Genomic DNA, 8,550 nt, shown 5'->3' with positions numbered 1-8,550 from the left:
AAGCGCTTTTGTTTTTGATTACCAACTCTGAATGCCGTCACTGTCCCGATCCCTACCCCTTCCCTTTGAATTGTGAAAACTCTGGATCCCCTCACGGGGGTTTCCCGGGTGGTTTCCACGGGGGGATCTAAAGTCTGGATACCAAAAATGGAATGGCAGAGAAGATAAAAAGAAAAACTGCTTTCCCCTCTTGGTCGGGGTTTGTGGCTTTTTAAATTTGCCCACCCCTTCTTTCTTTGTAATGCCCCGGGATGTTTTGAATGCTAAGGGAAAACAAAAAATTTGGGGGGTTGCAGGGGAAGGGGGCCCTTGGTATATTTGGATGACATTTTTGGTTTTTTTGGGAACCCCTTTGGAGGGGAAATGGAGCCCCTGAAGGGTTATGTCGTCTCACCCCCCGAAATGCATTTTTTTCCCTAAAGGAAGTACCTTTTCGGGTACTTTTTGGTGGGGCGCCCGGGATGCGGAAGACCCACTAAAAGTGTGGGCATTTGGAAAAGGTTTGGCCAGTCCCAAAGGAATGTAAAAGAGCTAGAATTTTTCCTGGGGCTGTGCCCCTACTTCAGGAGATTTGTGGGGGTTTTTTGCCCCCCTCCCACACTACTGCATCACAAACCTGGGAAAGACCCTTAGCTTTGTGTGGGACGGACATCCCCGCAAGCCTTTGCAGTCTTGAAGCGATTTTGGTAAGGCACCAGTATTACCATATCCAGACCCCCCCTCTCCTCCCATCCTGGACATAGACCCAGCCGGGAAAGGTGCCCCGGCGCTGTTTTTAATAAACAGCTAAAAGACACCCCGGGTACTTGTAGCCTACTACACCCCAAAATTTTCCAAGCCAGAAAAATTATTTTGTCACTCGCAAGACTGGCACCAGGGTTTAAAAGGACTCCCCCCCTTTTCCCCCACAAACCTGTTTTGGGGAGCAGTTTACCCCGTACAAAACCAAAGGCTGGCCCTGAAGGGTTTAAAGCCCCTAGAAAGAACAAAAAGGGCCATTTTAGCAAGTTTGTTTGGGAATTGAAACAATACAACTACCGGTCGGGGCATGGGGCTGGACGTGCTCACAGTAATCTGAAAAGTCCCCTGCCCCCAACCTCCCAAAAAACCTTGACTGTGTTCACTGTTTCTTGTCGTGTTTTTCCTGTTGGCTTTTGGTTTGAGAAATTGGTACTGACCCTGACAAAGGTGGAGGGAAACCACCGGAAGGCCCGGGAACTGGCACCAATTATTCAGTGGCCTAAGGGGTAAAGGGAAAAGGGCCCACAGTGGGATGCCATATCCTCAGAAAGCTCAGTCCCCCAATTGCCTTGTAATCAGGGGGAAGGCATTGCGCCGCGGGTTGGCATATTAAAACTTTTTACTTTGTGTTTTTTTATTTCTCTTCAATCTTGAAAATTTTTTTGACTGATTGCAGTTAAAATTGGCTTCAATCAGGGGGATTTTTTGGTCAAAGAACTTTTAAATTTTAGAGACATTATTTTGCATGTAAAATAAAGCGCATTTTCAGTTTTAAATGCAGGGGCAGTGTTTTCAGTGTACGGGGCATTTCCCCTTGCCCAAAAAGTGTTACTGAAGTTTTCTGAGGGAGCTAAAATTTTCTTGCCGCTTTTTGGGCGCCAGCTCATGTCACACGATTTGCACTGCTGCCCGGATTTGGGTTGCTCACTTTACATTTATTCTTAATATAGTGTTATAAACACATAATGTGTCTCCCAAAGCACAAAAAAGCACAATACCCAAGGCTAAAGAGGGGCAAGGCAGGGTTGCCCCCGCCTCCCCTAAAGGGAAAATCACAGCACGGGGAGGGAAAAAATGAACGCAGAGGACAAAAGAACGCAAACGTCGGACGGGGAAACGTGGGTTGTCAGAAAAAAAGGACGTCGTCTTTGGGAAAAGAAAGGTACGTCGCCCGTCTCGAAGGGAGCTCGTTTTCCCAAGAAAAAGAGCGTGGGCCGCCTCGAAACGAGGGGACGAATAAGAGAGGGGGTTCAGCGGGGTTTTTCATCCTAATTATTACCGCTCGTTTCCCGCCCCATCTGCCCTGAGAAAAACTGCTCAATCGCCACCATTCCATACCTCCCCTTTCCCTACTCCTCTCCCCCCCACTTCTTTAAACCTCTAAACCCAGGCGTTTTCCGACCCCCTTCCAGAGCCCCTTTAAAATTTGGAGATGAAAGTGGGAAGATTATTCTAAAATGGTCTCTTTCCCCCCCCCTTTAAACCCCTCAAAAAACAAAATGACCCCAGTTACGCATGTTCCCCCTCTCCTCGAACCCAAACATGTGTTATTTCCAAAACTTTCATGTGGGCCCGGATGAAAAATTCCCCCTTCAAGGATGTGCTGGACAGTTTGGGGAGACAAACCTAAAGCAAAAAATAAAACGAGGCATTACACGACATGACCCTCATTTTTAAGCAGATGTGGGGGGAAAACATTTAATGACTTTTATTTCAGGTTTCAAAATTCAGCTGAGGCGCCCAAAAATCGGCAAAGAAAACTGAAAGAACTGTGGGAGACCCAACAAATCATTTTATTTAGGGTGAAAAGATTGGGCAACATTCCTACTCCCCTTGCACCCCTCACGGATGAATTAGTGGAAAAAATGCTTTTAAATATAAGCGCCCAAATCACTAAAAATCGTAATCACAGCACCCCCCACTGGCATAAGGGGCCACGTCCAGGTAAAAAAAAGGAAAAGAAAAATTTTCCCAAAAGTCTAAAGTCGGGGACAAATATAATATTTTCAAAATTAATTCTGGCTAAAACAAACAAAATCATCAACCCAGTAACTGAGGCTTTCTGAAAAGATTGGGAAAAAAAAAGGGAAACGGGTCCAAAACAAAGATCCCTTTACCCCTTTGATGCAAATTGAGTCGGGCCCCTGATGGACATTTGCCTAGTGCGGGCCCCGAAAAGAACCCATCCTCAAAAAAAAACCCAAACTCTCCGGGCCCTAATACGGGGAAAATTTTGCACATGTAATAATTCCACCCAAAGTCGCCTCCTCCCAAAATTAAAAAATTAGGCCCCTTTTTTTTTCATAGCCTCCAAAACCCTTTCACTGTCATTCCCCCATCTAGCCTAAATGATCTCTATTCCCCCCAAATTTCCCTTCAAGCTTCAGTTGTTTACTTTTTGGCTCATTAAATGAAAAAACATTTTCCCAGATCAAAAATACACAGCTTTGACTGATTTGTATAAAAAATGTGCCCCCCATTGCTGCCCCTTTGTCAAGACTGCAAGAAGGGCGGGCGATCTTTTTCTAAAAAATTCCAAACCAAGGAAACCCCACCCCCAAATGCAGTGAGTAAAAATTGGTGATAACATCAGTGCCCCCGGTTTTACCCCAACACAGCTCAGTACTAAACTAAAACAGATTCTCCACTTTTTAATTTGCGCCTTTTTCCTAAACACTACCCCTTGAAGCTAGAGAAACTTCAAGATGTGTTAGAAAACCAAAGGGAGGGCTAAAGCCCGGGCCCTTTTCAGAAGATTTTGGGACCCCACTTGGGGATTTCTTTAAAAAGCTGTTTTGGACATGATGGTTGCCCAAGGCATTATCATCCGCATGATGATCCATCCCCATGATGCCATCCCTTAGTAGCCGTTCCCAAAACCCAAATCGTCGCGTGAGGATTACTGAGATGTTTCCAACCTTAATAGTAAAGGTTTAAAAGGCCCTGCTCCCCGCTCCAAAACCCCTTAAATCTTTTCGTATGGGGATCAAATGCTGTTGGTGCCCACATTAAAAAATGCCCGGGGGAAATACGGGCCCAAATTTGAACTTGAAAAAGAAAATCCCCCACTAACCCCCCCAATGGACGCGGTGGGTACTGGCGCGTCCAATGGGATTTGGGAAAAACATGAACATTTTTCCCCGGGGGCCCAGGCGAACTGGCACCCCAGGGAAATGGCCAATTTAGTCAAGGTGGGGGTTTTTTCCCCTTTTATTATCCCGATTACCTGGCAAAAAACACCTTCATCAGGGCCCTCCCCAAAATTTACCCTAGAGTCATAAAACATGGAATAAACCAAAAATGCTGAGAAATTCCCCCTAGCGCCCTTCATATCCCTTTGTGGTTTCACACTGTCGGCGGGGGGAACAGCATTAAAATCCGGGAAAAAGGACAAGTCCATAAGAACTTTGTAACTCCACCCAGCTGACGGGACTTTTGGGTTTCTTTAAGGGGCCTCGTAAACCATTTGGGGCCGAATTTTTAAACCTAAAATTTCCGGGCACTCAACATTTAGCCCCTTAAGAGTCCCAAACGATCATTATGTGTACCCCAAATCATGACCCGGGTTTTTAAAAGAGTAAAGGGGGCCCCCCATCCACCTATACTAGCACAATGTGGGTGTGGTTCATGTGTGTATATATATATATATTATATATATAAATATTTTATAAAAATTAATAATATATAAATATAAAAAATATTATATATATATATACTATATATTACATATACATTATTGTAATAAAACAGGGGGTTTGTGTATATTTATCCCCATATAAAATATATATAATATATATATATATATATTTTATATATATATATATATATATTTATATATTTTATACATAAAATATTTTGTATAGATATAAAATTATATAATATATATATTTATATAAAATATATAAAATATATATACATAAACTAATATGTATATATCTTTTTGGGTTATATTTAAAACCCAATATATATATATATTTTATATATTATATATTATATAAAATATATTTTAATATTATATAATATTTTACAAAAATATATTATTTTATATATACAGGTTATTGTATATGCATATCATTATACAAAATAAACACACACACACACCACACACACACACACACACACACAAAACACTTTATATATATATATATATATATATATTCTCTATTATATTATAAAGATATATATATATATAATAATGTATGTAATAAAAGATCCCCCTTTTAAATGAATAAAAAAACCCCCTTACTTGTCCTACCAAACCCAAATTTCCCAGTTAAACCCCGGGGAAATCTTAAAAAAAAAAAAAGAAATAAAAACCACATGAAAAATGTATATTAGGGGGGGTTTATATATAAAAACCCCCTTCTATTACAAAATTTGGGATCAGGGTGCCCCTTAAAAAGATCCGCTTTTTCTTAGCAAGTAAACAGTTTTAAATAAAAAAAGGGGCCCGGGAACGAATCCCTGGTTTGGGATTCGCCGTGACTCCCCCCATGATTGAAAACTTAGTTCGTTTGGTGAAAAACGGAACCAAAATTATTTAAAAGTGGCATTGAAACGACCCATAAATTTGGGGAGGATCTTTATTAATTCAAAAAATATTTTGCTTGGTGTAAAAAGCACCATGGGATTTAAAGGGGCATTATAAAGGGGGGGGATTCATGAATTGGGTTTGATTCTTCTTTAAATTCAGTCGAATCAATTCACTTGCAAAAAACCCTGGGGCCCTTTATTAAAAGGGCGGTCCATATTTTTGAGCTTTTGGGCTGAACAGCCTGCGATTTTAGACCATCCAACCCAAATTAAATTTATATTTTGATGAGGAAAAAGGAAAAGTTTTATTCATTGAAATAGAAAACGCACCTAAAAACAAAAGATAAGCAATACTCCCACAGGATTAATATAAAACCCGACAGTAAAAATATGATGGGGAAAAGGGCCAGCATTTTCAAGCGCCCTTTTGGATAATGATTCTTCCTCCTGTTCCTTATCTTTCCTTTTTGGGGTTTTCCCAAAACCGGGGCCTGATGCTGTCTGAGCAAAAATCCCAAATTCCAAGAAAGGGAATTTTCGTTTCCTTTTTTACTTTCTTTTTTTCCATCGGGAGGTTAGTTATTGTAATGCGGCGGGGGGTGAAGGGGGGGGGGGGAGAGAATGACCACGTTTGGCGGGTTTTTTGGGTGGAGTAAGAGGGAAAGTTGTTTAAAAAAGAAATAATAAACTGATCCACCTTATAAAAAATGTTAGATAATGATTTTCTATCAAATTTACAAAAGGAAAAAGCGGGCAAAATAAAAAACAGATAAAAAACCAAAAGACAACCCCCAAACCAAAAAGTTTTGTTTTCCCTATCACTACAAAGCGAACGCAGCCTCTCCACCTTTAAAACCATAGTGCGTAAGAGGCGTCGGGGGCCGGGCTGGGGGGGGCCCGATGGTGCCAGCAGCGGGGGTTTTACGTCGCAGCAGGTATGGCCTCTTTGTGGCCGCAAACCTGGGACGGAAAGATTTTGAGGCCCCGCCCTTGGGCAGCACGATTTTGGCCGTCGAAGGGGCGCAGGCCCCCGCGGGCCCACCCGCCCTGTTCATTCCCCCGGGTTTCCCCGGGGGCAAAAAGAACTTTCCCAATATTGTTACGACATCTGATAGTCTGGGGATGATTTCCCGTGTACGTTTCTTTGCTAATTGGGCCATTTTTGACCGCCCTTTTTTAAGAGGTTTTATGTATTTTCTTAGTTTTTCTTTCCACTACCCCCTTTAAAGGGCTCTCCTTGACAACCTAAAAACCCCAAACGGGCAGTCTTTTAACCTCTAGAGCCCCTTTTTTTCATTGTATTTTTCTCATTATTTTTTCTAAAATTTCTAATTCATCTTGGGGGCTATTTTATTTTTTCAAAAATTCTCAAAGTCCCGTCTTTTTTCTTGATAATGACCATCATCCTCCTTGTAACATAATTTTCTTCAAGCTCTTAAGGACTTCCATTCTTTTTGGGTAGCGGGGGTGGCAGCCTTCTGTAATTTCTTTGACTGGGTCTAAGTGTCACCCCGCACCCCCCCTTCCCCCTTTCCCTTTTTTTCTGCTCTTTGGTTTTTTTTTTGAATATGAAGTCACATCATTTTTTTCCCATTTTTTTCCTTTCCCCTCTGTGACGACGTAAAAAGTAAAAAGAAATGACGTTTCGACCTTCCCCAAACCCGCCAAAATTTTTATGCACAAAAACCCAAAGGGTTTAGCTTATATACCGATTTTGTTTTTTTTTTTATTATTACACAAATTTTTTGACAAATATATTATTGGTTTTTAGTTTTAGAAATGAATCACACAAACAACTTACCTGTTTGAAAACGGGGTTTTTTTTGTTGGGACAGTTTTAAAGGGTCGAACTGGGACATTCCCTTTCGCTGGAGGATCCGCATAAGGGGCCCTCCGCACCATCCTCGTCCCCCGCCTGTGGGACAGCGGGTGTCAAAAGTAATACAATAATCGTTTTTTTAAAACACTCATCATTGGGGGAGTTGGACATGATTCTCATGACCCTTAAAAACCATTTCCATTATCACTACTATTTTACTCATTTTATCATTATCATTAAAAGAAGATTCATTTATTGTCAATATCCTTATTGTTATCGTCATTAGCATTAATTTTATTTCATCAAACATCATTTTTTGATAAATTGTCTGTATAAAACCCCCCTAGTATACTTTTACTTTAAACATTATAAATATGGTTTTTTAAAACTATATTATCTGGTATGCCATCACGACAATTCCCCTCGTTATTACCGATACCCCCCATTATTATTACTGAAATCATATTGTTATAGCCGTTATAACCGTTTTAACCATGGGATTATCATTATTGTCATTACCCGACGTCTTCATTACCAATTTTTTATATCAAACATCCTCATTTTTTTTAATGCTCTGTCCCCCAAAACGGCCGATCACGGTTTCCATGATTTTCTTTGGGAAATTTTGGGGCGGGGATTTGCCCCTTGCCTTCCCCCCGGGATTTTTTTCGATCACCCTCTCTTTTACCCGGCACTGACCTGGGTTGGGTACCCACCCATCGGCTAGGCAGGCAAACGAGGTGAAGTTCCTTTGCCCTCGGGAACAACGCGCCGGCCGGTGCTCGAAAACCCCTCTAACTCCAATTGGTCCCTACATCTTGAGTTTAATGCTCCAAACCCCTCGCCACCCGGGGGCCTCATATATTTAAATTTTTATATATTATTATTATTAAAATATATTATATATATATATATTATAAAATAATTTTTTTTTTTTTTTTTTTTTTTTTTTTTTTTTCTTTTTTTTTTTTGGCAGGTTCAAAGTTTTAGCCGCCGTGGGCACAAACATGACACTTAATTGTAGTTTTCCAAAGTTGTGAAAGCTCTTGGATGAGTAATGGTAGGGTCCCCAGTTTCCCTTTTCCCGGAGAGTCTGTTTATTTATGTGTTACTTTTTGGGAAACATTCCTCTCTATTTTTCCAGGCTTGGGGCCCTCCTGACTTGGGCTGGCTTTTCCCCCCCCGGACTAGGGAGGGAAACGGGTGAAATTTCCTTCCCTAAAAGGGGAAAAACGCGCCGGCCGGTGACTCCAAAACCTTTGAACTCAATTGCCGGCGTGACAGTCCTTTTTAAATCCGAGCTCCCAACCCCGTTTGGGGCCCCCGGGGTGCCTTCAAATTGTTGTTTTTTTTAAATGAATATTATTTCCCTATTTCTACACATTCTTGTTCTTTTTTTTGTTAAATTTTTCAAAAGTATTTTCACCCAAAGATAAACATAATTTCCCTTTTCATTA

This window comes from Penaeus monodon, chromosome 9 (assembly GCF_015228065.2).
Source record: "Penaeus monodon isolate SGIC_2016 chromosome 9, NSTDA_Pmon_1, whole genome shotgun sequence".
NCBI classification, from domain to species: Eukaryota; Metazoa; Arthropoda; class Malacostraca; order Decapoda; family Penaeidae; genus Penaeus; species Penaeus monodon.
The sequence above is the reverse complement of the archived record's forward strand: the minus strand, read 5'-3'. Positions refer to the sequence as shown.